The 14,932-nt window shown below is 46.1% G+C and overlaps 1 long non-coding RNA gene across 1 annotated transcript in view; it reads left to right on the top strand.

The window, feature by feature from the left end:
• Positions 1–793: 793 nt before the first annotated feature.
• The window catches only part of LOC144771739 (uncharacterized), a 30,243-nt gene continuing 16,104 nt past the window's right edge, over positions 794–14,932 (top strand). Inside the window, exons 1-2 of the long non-coding RNA XR_013599456.1 lie at positions 794–891; positions 2,213–2,246. This is a non-coding gene — a long non-coding RNA (uncharacterized LOC144771739). The remainder of the gene's footprint in view (positions 892–2,212; positions 2,247–14,932) is intronic.

Below are 14,932 nucleotides of genomic sequence, written 5' to 3'. Positions count from 1 at the left end.
ACTGAACCCAACCAAAGCATCAAATCCCTCAGCACATGGATATCCTTATGGGTGATTAGCCACGCTTTATAAATACTGATGGACCCATGCTCTTTCGCAGTCAGCTTGAACTTTTGATTTCGACCTGGTCCAACGTGAGAAGATAACCACGATTGGTGCTTTCTGCTTCTTGGTGCCATTTTGGTGTCATTTTGTTCATTAAAATGTATTATGTTTTTCCAAATTGGGTTGGGATTTTTCCTCCATTGTGTTTTTAGTTATTACTGTTTGAGTACTGCATAGATACTTTACACATGCCTCAAAGTTTAGACTGACTGCTTTTGTGCCAAGCTACCAGAGGGTTAAGCAAAGGTTTACTAAGTGACTTTTGTGGTTCACCATTACAAGGACTGTGTTTATTATTTGAGTGGGCCTCTCACTCCTCTCAACTAATAACCCAGCTCTTTAGACCCATGTTTTATTTGTTTGGAAGAACTTCCGCAAACCCATTGAAGAGGGTCACGAGCCTTTGCTTGCTTCACTTGCAAGGCGGGATGTGGAGCTTGTTTGAACATGTTTGACAGGCCTGGCTTTGGCTCCTACTCGCGATGTGATGAATAAGGGCCAGTCAATCACAAATCTGGGTTTCCCGATCCACATTTTTAGAACGCAAAAGCACTCCCTGTTGTATATATTATGTAAAGAAGATGAAAGCCTAGTCTCTCAGAAATTAAGGGATCTTAGGAAAGCGTTAGTAAAATGTCATTGGAAGCATGTTTGGCAGGAATCTGAAAATGTGTCTTTGTTTTCTTCCAGATAAGGCACCTGACCAGACCCTGCATTTGATAATATTTGGTGTGTCTGGAGCTGTTCTTGTTTCTTTTGTGATTCTAATTTTATTCATCTGCAGAAGTAAGTACTAGCACATCTATGTTGGGATATGCTATCCATTTGTAACTAAACCACCCCGAACATTAATGGCTGTCCAGGTGGGACACTCCTAGGAACGTGGGTTGTTGTGTGCTGCAACTTGCAAAGGTCGCATTTTGGCCTTTTCTAAATGAGGGGGCGGGGTGAACAGAAAGAGGATTCCAGAGTGTCAAACCTTGAGGACTTGTGTGGAGAAGGTCTAACCTCCTCAACCCATGTATTCGGATTTGGAGGGCAAAGTGGCCCCTGGGAGTAGAAATCGCTTTCTGCTCAATAAGCAAATTTTTTAATATAAATATGAAGAGGTCCACCCATTCCAACATGGAAAGTCCATATGCAGGACTTTAAGCGTTGTGCTAGCATAGACCGGAAGCGTCTTACAAAGCAGTAAGATGTTGATATTTATTAAGGATCTTCTGAAGCTGTTTTAGTGACAACCAGGCAGTCCTAGTTGAAGTTTATTATTCAGCCATCATTGGTCAGATCAAGGTAAGATGGCTGTGGAAGATTCTGCGCAGGGGTATTAGTTGAAAATATGTATCTCTTGTAACAGCCGTGATCTGTGGATCAGGCGCTGTTATTAGGATAATAAACAACGTTTCACAAAGACCTTTTGAGGAGGTAACTGTCTGGCTGTAGTGCTTAATTTGTGGCAGTTGTTGCAGGTGGTGGGCTCCAGCACTCACTTTTGGCGACCGGGACTTACATTTCATCGTCAAACTTTGATGTGGAGAAAGAGAGGGATAAGGTAAGAGGACGATAAAGATACGAAAACAGTGACAAAGAGAGAACCACAGACATGACAAAAGAGCCAGTAAAAGTGGGATAAGTTGGTAAGAATTGTAGGCTGGTGGAAGAAAGAAGCATGAAGTGGCCTTTTAAGACTAAGACTTACTGTTCAACAAGTCTGGCATTTGGCAGCACCAGCAATTGACTCCTAATAGAGAATATTTGGGCTTCTGCACCTATTTTTTGCAAATTAAACTCTGGATGTCTGCCAAAAGTAGAAGCAAGATGGGTGGGGATGTGAGAAGCGGTCTTAAGCATGTGGCTGGTATGGAAAGAAAGATGCCTTCAGGCAAGGAAGTACATTGCCTACTTAGTATGTATTTGTTGTTTGTATGTGTCACTCTGAGTATTTGTGGGAGTATCTTTACTAAGGCAGTACTGATGAACATTACCCTACACCCTGTACATATATTTGTGTTGCTATACAGTATGGTCAATAGCAGAATGGCCTTGGTGGTGGTGAAGCCAGCCGGACAGTGTACATACTAATAATTCTCCTTCACTTGTCTTTCAGGTAAATTGCAATGTTGCCTTCCAGAAAATAAGAGGTAGGTGGATTCATTCGAAAGTGCCAATTTCTAAATTCTGCTAGGAGTGGAGGGGAAGCAATATGATAAAGTAGTTGGCCCAAGTAATGTTGCAGAAAGTGGCATCAGAGGAAGTGACATCACCGTATGCATCATTACATTATATGTGGCTGTGTGAGGAAGTAACTGAATACATGGCAGTGGGAATGTGTGCCCCCCCCCCCCACTCCAAAAAGGCCATGGCACCACCTCTTCAACTCTCTCCAGAGGCCTAGAAGGAACAGGGAGACCTGGAAAAGAGGAGAAAGAGCAGAGGGGAAGCTAAAAATGTGTGCAGGATAGTTCGCAGTCACCAAGTTCTATAGTTACATGTAGCTTGGAGGTTTGGTGACTGTTAGTCAGATAATGTTTTTGATGTTACCCAATTCATCGTTTTTTTAATTAAGGGTTAATCTTTGCTAATTGTTAACACCTTCTATGGAAGTTCCTTAAAGAAGACGACAGGTACCTCAGATTAATAAACTGAAGTAATACTGTCTGCTGTTACAGCTGAGCCTCTTTACACTCTCCAGTTTTAGCAACAACAAAATGTTAAAATATGTTGGTAATCATGTTTTAACATGTTGTGCCCCTCTCTTGTTCCTTCATTTCACTGTCGCAATTTACGTTTCTTACGATTAAGTCAATGGAAGGTTGTACAAAACGCAGGCAGAGATGTACAATCATACATGTACTCACTGCCGTTTACACATGTTCCTGAGCCGAGCACCAAAGTGGGGATGTGCACGATTGCATTTGTCAGGTCGGTTTCTTGGAAGGATGCAGGGGCGAGGTGAGGGTTCTGCAGGTGGCAGTCAACTGCTGGGAGGAGGATGGAAGGCCAAGGATATAGATGGTTGCGTGGGCATGGACCAGTGAGCAGGTCTCTCAGAGGCATGAGGCAGCAGGCAGCTCTCTCAGAGGCATGAGGCAGCAGGCAGCTCTCTCAGAAGCATGACGCAGCAGGCAGCTCTTTCAGGGCCATGAGCGAGCAAGCAGCTCTTTCAGCTGCATAGACCTGTGAGCAGATATTTCAGATGCAGGGATGACAGATCAGCTCGTTTAGGGTCACGGAGCAGCCAGCGAGTCGTTCGAGGTTATTGACCAGTGCGCAACTCTTTCCGGGACGGGGTACAGCAAGCAGCTCTTTCAGGAGTATGTACCATATAGCAATTCTTTCAGATGCATGGGCCTGTAAGCAGATATTTCAGAAGCAAGGACAACAGAGCTGCTTGTTTCGAGGCACGGACCAGCAAGCACCTCCTTCAGGGGCACGACCAGCAAGTGGTATCTTCAGGGGTATGGGTTAGTAAGCAAGTCTTTCAGAGGGATGGGTCAGTAGGCTTCATTTTCAGAGATATGATTAGCAAACAGCTCCTTAATGAGCAGTGACCAGCTTTTTCTGGAACATGGACCAGTTAGTTGTAGTTAAGGGGTATGTTCAAAACAGCTTGTTTCGAGGACGTAGCTTGGCAAACCGACATGGCGGACATGGGCTGAGAGCGCTCCGGCCAGCCCAGCTAATTATCCTTCATAATCCTGTCTCTCCGCTGTCGTCCAGTAGCGCACAGATACCCCATTATTGGCAGACGCTAGCGGCCTCCCCATTAGAGGGAGTTTTGGGCCTTGGGGGTGGCGCTGACAACAAGAGTGTGCTGATGGGGGCTCGCGGCTCGGGCCTATAGAAGAGGTGGCCTCGAGTGACGCAGGGGGAGTTGTGTTGTAACGCATTACCTCACCCTCTCGTGCCTCCAGCGCGAGACGTTGACATCCCTGCTCTCCTGTGCGAGAGTGTCCATTGTTCCCTCTCCCTTCCCATTGGTCCCCCAACATTCCATGAACATCCTTCCCTCTCCCTCTCCCAACTGTCAGATGTCTTTATCGTTGCCTTACCCACGAACCGCACCGGTGTGGGGCTGTTGTAATAAACTTTATAATTACCCACGGATTTACTTCGTTATTACAAGTTGCCTGGATCCCTGGCCGACTGGTGGTGGCACTGCCGCAGCAGCGGAGACATCAGCCAGCGGGCCGAGATTTCACCAGAAACGGCGAATGCCCCTGGACTGACGGCCTCTGCGGCGGATTCCCGTTGGAGCTGCGCTGCAACTCGGCGGCCATTTCTGCGACTGAGGCTGATTTCCTGTGAGGGCGGTAAGGGCGGGGCGTGCCATACGCTATTGGCCCCCTTGGCCTGGTGATGGGCCAGGGCGCCTGAACACGGCTCTGCAGGAGTGGGGGCCAGCTGGTGCTGAGCGAGGGGATCGAGGCCTGCGGATTTTGGGGCCTTCTTCCTCCTTCTCCCTCCCCCTCTACACTCATCTGGGGTGTTTCGGGGCCACAAGGGAGTGCGAGGCAGTGGCACGGCGGAGGCCGACTGACCGGGGAGGGGAGCACACTCCACCGGAGGTTTGGTTGGGCCTGAAGAGCTGGCAGTGGTGCAGATCTCCACCCCCCTCCCATCCTTGCCTCTCAGTGGATGCGACTCGATGGCCGGTCGGGCCGAGTTGGGGGTCACAACTGGGCCCAGAGTGTCTTCGCTGCCCCCACCCTTGATGAGGAGGAGGTGCAGGGGGATATTCAGTGCGCTGTCCCCCCGGGGCAACTCCCGCATCGGCGGTGGGGTCGGACCGCTCGGGAGCCCTCCAGTGAGACAGACTCTGGGGTGCAGCCCACCTATTGTGATGAGCTCTGCAGCTGCTCTGGGGCTCCCTCCACATCTTTGTCCTCCCCTTGGGTGAGGAGTTCAGTGGTCTTGTCGGGCCATAGGGAGGGGTGTCCATTGGCATAGCTGCACGGTGTGTGGACTAACTCGAGGGCCATTGCATGGGACTTCTGATGTGGCCTGTTCTCCTGTGAGTTACGTACACTGGGGGCCATTCAGTGCTTGTGGTCCATTGTTGGGGCCTCTTGCTGTGGTCCAGGGTCATAAAGCTCCCGTTTGATTTTGGGGGTGCGCGGGGACCTATTGGTGGTGGCCAATATTGAACGAACTGTGTGCCAGCCCTCCTTCTAATCTATTTGCCGACGGCCACCGGCTTCCGTTTGGCGGTCAAGTCGGGCCATGGGAGTCCGGTGAGGGAGTCCCCCTCTTCATTGCCCACCCCCTTCTCTCGGCTCAGTATTTGGACTAATTGCCACCTGGTTAGACAGCTCTGGGAACAATCCGGGGCCTGCCGTGACGCCAGATAAGGGTGAAAGTGGATCATCTAAACAGGGTCCCAAAGATAAATTCACGGGCCCGGGAGCCGCCGTGGAGTCCACTGGTGGACCGCATGGTGCCATGCCGGATAATGCTGGCTGGAACCCAAAGGAGATAGGTCTATGAAAACGTGGTTAAGGCTAGACCCTTATTAAGCATACAACATGAAAATTGCCTCAACCACTCTTACTTGAACGAAAAAACGTTTTCAGGTTAGAAAAATATTTATTACATCCCAACCAGGCATGCTTATTCAATGCCAATTATTTTTAAATTTTAGAAATATATTTTAACATCAATAGACAGAAATAAGGACTGTACATTCAATTTATATACAAATGGTTTGATACACATAGAAACAAAACAGTGTCAAAATGATATTTAAACATCCAACATCCTACAAAAAAATTAATACGTAACAGAAAACAAATATCACATACATATAGAATCAATGAATGAAAAAATCAAAAGAACGGGGAATAGAGAACAACTGAATGACTCAAAATTGATAATATCTGAACTGGCCAAGCCTAATATTGTTTATTGATAATGCTCTATTCCACCAAAGCTGCCGACGCGTTTCGAGACCAGGACAAGTGTCCCTGGGCTCTCATCAGGGCTTTTATTCTTTGTGTCAGGCTGACGCATTTCGAGACCAGGACAAGGGTCCCTAGGCTCTCATCAGGGCTTTTATTCTTTGTGTCTGAAAGATGCAACGAAAAAAGCGTTTCACCATTTTGTTGAAATTAAAGCCTCAACTTGCATTCACTAGTAGTATGTACATAAGGAGAGTCTACATACCAGGCTCTTTTTCTAGGAAGGAGAAGGCTTGTGTGACTTGTAGTCAGGAGAAAGGGGGGGACCAAGGGAATCAATCGTTTTCAATGGGCAGACAATTCAATCTGAAAAATCAGGGCATGATTTATTAAGATAAACTGAGCGTTTGTATTGGTGCCATATCAATATATAAATCGACTTCGTCGACTGCATAGCTCTCACCAAGCACTAACCTTGTATGTGCCGCCAAACGGCGAGATGGCTTGTAAAATATGACCATCCGTATGTTTTCCTGCCAGAAATAAAGTGAGCGCGTATAAATCGATTTGGAAAAAAACAGAAAGGACAGGGCTATGCCGTTCTCTACATATTTAAAGGGCGCTGTGATGTAACAGCAAGAGCCTACATTATGCAGGCTTCGCTAATCTTACATTAAAAATGGTCCAAACACTTGTGTTCCTGTCAAGTAAAAGGAACACTTGTAAATGATTCAAATACAAATAAGTTCTTGTGCTCAGAGGAATGACCCTGGGATTAAAAAGTTACCTTCTCCAAAAGTGCTTCTGCAGCAACCGGGTTCCTCGAGGTATGATTCAAAATGGCCGGCTTGTTTGTGGGCTGGATTTATATGAATGGGGCCCAAGTGCATTATGGGTCTAGTAGTTTCAACAAATCGAAATTCAAAAAAATCGAAATTTAACAAATAGACTGAGTGTGGAAGGCCACGTTTTGCTAAAGTATGATGTGGGCGCTACATTATTTAAAAGGTTAATTTCAAGGTGAGAGCATATGCTTAATGGATTACAAGGAATATGCATTCTAATGCAGTTCCCTTTAAGAACAACCTGTTGACAAACTGTGTGAATAAATCAATGCTGGTGGAGTATCATGGTCCTCATAGACTCCATGGAAGTTATGTTTGTACAGAAAATAGAAGAATCAGGCCCACTGGCCAAGCCTGGCAAGTCAAGCCTGACATAAAAGTCACTCACGAAAAAACTTTTAATTCTCACAGCCGCGCTATGTCCAAGAGATTGTTAAGCCCGGTTTGTGCACTGTTAAATTTCAAAATCAGGTATACTTCCTTTTGAAGCAGAATTCGTTCGACATCAAGGCATTGATTTGTAGATTTTACTATGTGTAAGACGGACCACTTGAAGTCATGCTCATCGTGACCCTTATCCACAAAGTGCTCTACCATTAGAGCTGACATCACTTTTTTCTTGATTCTGGACCGGTGCTGACTGATCCTGTGGTTGATCTGTTGGCTAGTCTTGCCAATGTACATTTTCGAACAAGGACACAGTATCATGTAGACCACATTTTTGGTCCTACAATTAGAAAAATCTGTGTGTGACCATCTGACTCCTTGGTGTGTGAATTCCTTGCCTTCGATGGTCTTGGGGCAGGCTACACGGTTGCCACACTTGTGGTGGCCCTCAATTGACCTGAAGGATTCTTTTTCCCCCTCCTGAGGTGGAAGCCGGGAGGTCTCTCCTCTCCACTCTGTGCATTTTTACTTTTCGTGCATTTTAAACGTTGCATTTTGTGGCTTGATTTAATAAGCTTTTGTTACTCTGTCCTGAGACTTCCTTTGCGCTCTGTGACCTCTCCCCCCCTCCCTTCGCCACCAGACCGCTCTCGGCCGAGCATTGACGCCGAGGATTGGTTTCTGACTTTGGTGGCCATATTGGGTGTGGGCTGGGCGGGGACGCGCTCTAGTGGCGCATAAAAGGGGCTTAGAGAGCCCGGCGATCTAATTGACTGAAGGATTCTTTCTTCCCCTCCTGAGGCGGAAGCCGGGAGGTCTCTCCTCTCCACTCTGTGCATTTTTACTTTTCGTGCATTTTAAACGTTGCATTTTGTGGCTTGATTTAATAAGCTTTTGTTACTCTGTCCTGAGACTTCCTTTGCGCTCTGTGACCTCTCCCCCCCTCCCTTCGCCACCAGACCGCTCTCGGCCGAGCATTGACGCCGAGGGTTGGTTTCTGACTTTGGCGGCCATATTGGGTGTGGGCTGGGCGGGGACGCGCTCTAGTGGCGCTTAAAAGCGAACGGTCATGCCTCCGCGCAGCGGACGCGTACAGCGGACGCGCCGGACCTGCGCCGGAGTCGTGCCAGAGGCCTGCCCGTCTGCGCCCTTCCGCGCACAACCGGGCACTAGGGCCTATCCCTCTGTTTGTCGATTGACATACTCCTCGGGCGAGTTACACCTGTTACATACTAGTACTCTCACATTACCCTCAACTACCTTAGCTAAGTTAAAAGAGTCTAGTATATTGTCCTCTGATAGGAGTACCACGGGGCGTCACCCCAGCTTGAGGTTAACTTGCCTGAACACTAGATCACTACAAAAACACCACCTTGAAATTTTTACTCTCCTTCAGGATAATGAAATCGACATTTTAACCCTCACAGAAACATGGCTGGGCGATAACTCTCTACCTGATATTACTGCCTCTCTACCTAATGACTATGATGCAATTTGGCATAATCGCGCCGACAATGCCCGTGGGGGTGGGGTAGCCATTATTTTCAAAAAACATCTGACAGCTACTAAACTAATGGCCAAAACTGGATTTAGCGGACAAACTCGGGGTGAAGATTACACTGAGAAACATCTGCTTGGTCATCCTTACAGTTTACCGTCCACCAAAATCCGCTGTAATGTTTAATGACCTATTGACCCCAATTATTTCAGACATTTGTACATGTTATCAAAAGGTCCTAATAACTGGAGACTTTAATGTCCATTGGGACAAATTATGTAAAGAGGGAGCAACGCGACTGTTGGAAAATACTATGACCCCACTTGGACTTAAACAATTAGTGGAGGCACCTACCCATATCAAAGGTCACACTCTGGATCTTATTTGGACCTCTGACCCGGCTGTAGTGCTAACAGATATTACACCCTGCATATGGTCAGATCACTACATGATAAATTGTGACATTCCTGTAGATGGCCTTCCGCCTCAACCTCCACCACTTAAATCCAAAAAAGTTAGACAATGGAAGAAAATTGATTCTGAAACTTTGTCGGACACTCTTCTTAATAACTTACAGTTCCATGATATACCTATCTTATGCAAAATCTTAGTCAGGCCATCGATCAAATAGTACCTGAAAGAAATCAAAAGATAAATAGAACGGTAAAGGGAGCTCCATGGTTCAATTCCTCCCTGAGGGAACACAAAATTAAATTACGTCTGTTAGAGAGACGTTGGAGGAAATCAAACGATTCCGTTGATAAAGATCATTATAAAGCGTTTCTTAAGCTATATAAAAGCTAGATTCAGTCAACTAAAGCGGAGTACTATGAAGCCCGAATTACAGACGCGGACAATGTTCAAAAAGAAATCTTTAAGATCTTATCAGAGTTGAGTAAGATAGTAGAAAGATCAGAATCTCCTATTGATTGTAACACCTTTCACAACTACTTCCTCGACAAAGTACAAACTATTTTGACTGATATTAAGAACACCTCCAGTAATCACCCCTCTCTTCCACATCCCCGACCTCCTCCGCCAATACATACCATCTCTAAGTTTCCCCCGACTCCACGGTCTTAGGACAGCTCATGAATAGAACAAAATCCGGTTCTCCTGCAGATCCTTGTCCTCCCAGTATTTTTCGTATGGCGCTTCCTGCCTTTGGTAGTCACTTTGTCTCCCTACTAAATAAATCATTAGACTCCGGCCAGCTTCCATCTAGTTTTAAAGAAGCTCGAGTCAGGCCCTTAATAAAGAAGCCGGGGGCTGATCCCATCAACCTAAAAAATTATAGGCCTATATCTCAGCTTCCTTTCTTGTCCAGGATTTTGGAACAACATGTTCTGATGTCCCTGTCATCTTTTTTGGAGTCACACCATCTTCTCCACGAACGCCAAGCAGGTTTTCGGGCGCATCACAGCACCGAATTGGTGATGCTTTCGGTGCTTGATGAGCTAAGAGGTATGGCTGACAGTAAAAAAACGAGTGCCCTGATATTATTAGATCTGTCAGCGGCATTCGATACTGTCAGCCATACCCTGCTCTTGGACAGATTGGCTGCGGTTGGGATACAAGATGTAGCCTACAAATGGCTTAAATCCTTTCTCTCTGGAAGATCTCAAATGATTCAATTGGAGGACCGCATATCAAATCTGGGTACCCTGAAGTGTGGAGTCCCCCAGGGAGTTGCCCTGTCCCCACTCCTTTTTAATCTTTACTTGCAGCCTCTAATTGACTCTTTAGTTAGCATGGGCTGTAAAACCTTTAACTATGCGGATGATACTCAGTTGTTATTTAGCATCGAGAACACTGCATCCGCACAGACCCATGCTCAAAAAATACTTAGTCGTACAGTAAATTTGATGACAGCAAATTCGCTGAAGATTAATCCTGAAAAAACGGAGGTCCTGGTGGTTTCATCTGAAGCATCCCCTTGGGGTGATTTGTTTTGGCCGCAAGACCTTGGCCCGACCCCCAAACCCTGCTCCAACCTTAAAAAGTCTTGGCATTAAGATCGACCATGAGCTGTCAATGGTCAGCCAGATCTCCTCAGCGGTTGGGACTTGTACTAACTTAATCAGACAGTTACGCAAGTTAATCCCCTTGCTTGCCCCCTCTACGCTCCGGACAATTGTCTCAGCTACAATCATTTCGAGACTAGACTACGGGAATGCCCTGTATTTGGGTCTCCCCAAAACTCTGATAAATAGACTGCAAGTAGTCCTGAACGATGCAGCTAGGCTGATCTTTCGGCTACCTAGACGCACTCATGCATCGCCGCTGTTATGTAAGCTACATTGGCTCCCCATAAAACAACGGGTGGAGTTCAAGAGTTTGTGCATTGCCCATAAGGCTATTTATGGCCAAGCACCGGCTTACATTAAAGAACGCATTGGAGTCTATAGACCGACAGGATCATTAAGGTCTTCTAACACTCAATTGCTGTCCTGTCCTCGCTATAAAAGGTGGCAGATCTTTCTCGGCGGTTGCCCCACAAGTTTGGAACAAACTTCCTGAATCCCTTCGCAAAGAATCCAACTTGCTGCAGTTTAGGAAATCTTTAAAAACACTTCTGTTTAGAGAAGCTTTAAGCATTACTTAGTGGTATAGCTTCATGTATCTGTTCCTTTGTTAGCTTAGCTTCTTCTGTCAAAAGCGCCTTGAGACCTGTAGGTGATTTGGCGTTATATAAGCTGTAGTTAACAATAACAATAACAATAACAATTAATAAATCATGCCCTGATTTTTCAGATTGAATTGTCTGCCCATTGGAAACGATTGATTCCCTTGGTCCCCCCTTTCCCCTGACTACAAGTCCCACAACAAACAACTACAAACTTAGGGGTCTAGATAAGGATTCAATCGTAATCCTCTGTTCGTTAACGCCCTATCAATAGTACAAGGGTACGAACACAATAATAATACTACCAAACCAGATCACAAGATGTGAAGAACCAGTAACGTGAATCACCCCTGGTGTAGGATTCCCATCAACAGTCTTGTAATGATCAATATTATCATTTGGAAGTCCTTATCGGGTATTGTGTCTCTAGATCATTGAGACCGGCATACCCCGATAACCAGATGCGGGGTAGCGACCCACAATCACTTGGTACTACCACATAGTGTTGATGTGATGGGAAGTGCAGTGTAAGCAAAAAAAGTAAGTGGTGATCTTAAAAAAGGATAGGGAACTCAACCCAGAAAACTTTAATAATTGTTGGCCCCTTCCTTAATAAAAAACAGAACAGTATAATATCGTCATCGCAGTCCAAACAAATAGCTGCGAGGAGACCAACATGTTTCAGCCACTAAGGGATAACTCCTTCGGCTTTCGTCAGGGTCTCTGTTCTAAAGTAATACTACTGCATTGATTGTGAATAAAGTGTGAAAAAATAAGACAAAAACACACAAGTGAAAACCAGTAAAGGATATAATGTTCCTTCGACTGTGTCACATCCCCTCTTCGGAACCTGGTTGAATATTTACTGTTTAGGGAGGACAAACATACAGGAAAATCACAATCCGCTACACTGGTCTGTAGGAAACATATTAAATAGTTTCACAAGAAATGTAAATGCTTGCTTACTCACCCAGAGTGTCCGGGGAGTGGACCTCACCTCTTCCTGGACCTGGCTCAGGATATATGAGACCCCGCTCTACAATAACAAAACCAACTGCGTAAAATACAAAGACCAGAAACCCAGACAAGATACTGCTCTGGCGATGTATAAATCTACGTAGTCCACGGTGTTCTGTACATGGAGCTAATTAACACCCATCAAAAGGTTCACACACAACCTCTATCCACCTCCCTGTCAACTATAGGCTAAACAGAACCTGCTCTATGCACAGCTTCTTATATACCACCTATGTCTGGCACTATGCACACCTCTAATATTAGGCTAGCAACACAGGTAATCATACCTGTCCGTCGGTATCTCCGGCTGTGACTGAGTCAGGGGGAGGCACAGTCACCTGTGAGTTCTGGCTACTTGACTGTTAAGCTTAGCATCACACAGCCAATCGCTATCTGCGGGGGCGTGGCTGGCCCGGTCGACATCACCCCACAGATCGCTACCATATCTGCACATTTATCTCCACCAGCCGCTTACCTACTTGGTAATACTCGCTGGTGGTGTTAGGAGCTGGTAATTCCCCACTCTTGGCAATGCCCTGTCTCCCAAGCAGCCCCAGCCGCGCGCGCGTATTCTCGCGTGTAATGCCGGTCTCGAACTACCGAATGACGTCACGTCATTCATAATTGTAGTTCTATCTACGGAAAGTACTTCCGCATTGCTGCTGGAGCGAGGCAGGGCGCGGTCTCATGCCACAAACCACATTCAAAACAGACATGCCTGATCACAATCCCACTCTCACGAGGAGTAGGGACTTGCAAACTCGGCCGTTTTCGCAAGTGCCAGCTTTCACACTCATCCATGGCCGCCTGCAAAGCCCGTCCTTCGGTATTGGCGGTCAAGAACTACAGGATGACGTCATGTCATTGGTCAATGTAGTTTTTTAAGTTCTATAAGTATTTTCTGACCGAACAGACTTACGCACAAATAATAAGTCCACAGCAAGACGCAATTGCTATCAACCATCGTCACATGTGTTTTTGGATATAACAGTATAACAAGTGCCATGTGAGCGTGGCAAAACGCACTCGCTGTCAGACGGTGCACCGCTGGGTCAAGCATTGGTATTAGCGCGTATATGGGCATAAAGCCAGTCTGCAAAGGGGTTGACAGAGAGTATTAGTAAAATAGCGGCCCCCTATCCTATTAAGGGTTCTTTAGGGGTACAGTCGCTACAAACAGCTACCCTGAGAATACTGCTACCCAAAAATCCTGAGTAAGTCAACAAACTACCCTACCATGCGCTGGCGAAGGATAAGACCGGTGAAGAGCATCAAACCCCCAAACAGAATATGTATGAAAGAATCGATAAATAGTGGATTATGCTCAAAAGAAGAATCATGTTATGTACAAAGACAGATCCTAATGTTCCTGGTCAGCGGTATGTCCAACCCATAACCCTGGATAAATGCATGGGTGGAAAAAACAGGTGCTCAGGACAAGGCGAACCACGGAATGTCATCGTTCAGCCCTTGTCTGTCTGTCCCCAACTTGAACACCCATTTTTGTTCCCGAATGAAAAGATATCTGGACACATCACTCACATGTGGTGGAATGTGTGGTTTCTCAAGAACATGCCATTTAAAGTCTGTCTCGGCATGATTACATGTGATAAAGTGCTTGGTAAGTTTAGAGATGTCTTTCTTACAGCGGAAAGTACTTTTGTGTTCCTGCATCCTCACACGCACCTTTCTCGTGGTCATGCCCACGTATCTTTCATTGCACGTGCAAGTAATCAGGTAGATCAAGTGGGTGCTGTTGCAGTTTGTAAACTGCCGCAGCTCCCAAGGCTTATCCGTCCCAATGTCCACGCTCGTGATTTTAGTTGTTAAAGGGCAAATGGAACAGCCCCCGCAGGGATGGTGCCCTACCACCGGCGGGAGATCCCATAGTGTGCCTAGCTCTCTCCTGGGTATGGCTTTAGGTCGTGTGTGTACCAAACGGTCCCTCAGGTTGGTTGAGCGTTTAAAGGAAAAAAGCGGAAAGGGAATCTTTTCTTTGCCACTGTTCAAAATTCTCCAGTGCTTTCTAATCACTTTTTGAACATAGTTCGATTTAGTGTTAAACGTGCTCACTAAAGTCAGACGATCCAGTGGTGGTTTGTCTGTACGTGGTTCCAACAGCGCATCACGATGATTGTTAGCTGCTCGTTTAAATGAACGTTGGACCAATTTCTTAGGGTAGTGTCTCTCTCGCAACTGTTTAGAAAGCTCCTCTGCATGGCGTTTAAAAGTTTCTGGGGTAGAACAGTTACGATGGACTCGAAGAAACTGTCCAAAGGGCAGATTATCCCTCAGAGATTTGGGATGTTGGCTTTCATATAGGAGCAATGAATTCCTTGCCATTGGCTTTTTGTACAATTCACTCTCCAAACCCCTCGAGGTGCTGTAGATCGAGAGATCCAAGAAGGGGAGTCTGTCTTTGCTCATTTCTATCGTGAACCGGAGGTAGTTGTTCTTGCTGTTAAGCCATTGATGGAACTGTACGACTGATTCACTCGTCCCTCTCCACACCATCAGAATGTCATCAATATATCTTTTCCACCAAATAATGGATGGA

Source organism: Lissotriton helveticus, chromosome 1_1 (genome assembly GCF_964261635.1).
Source record: "Lissotriton helveticus chromosome 1_1, aLisHel1.1, whole genome shotgun sequence".
Taxonomy (NCBI): domain Eukaryota; kingdom Metazoa; phylum Chordata; class Amphibia; order Caudata; family Salamandridae; genus Lissotriton; species Lissotriton helveticus.
This window is presented reverse-complemented; position numbering and strand designations above follow the sequence as displayed.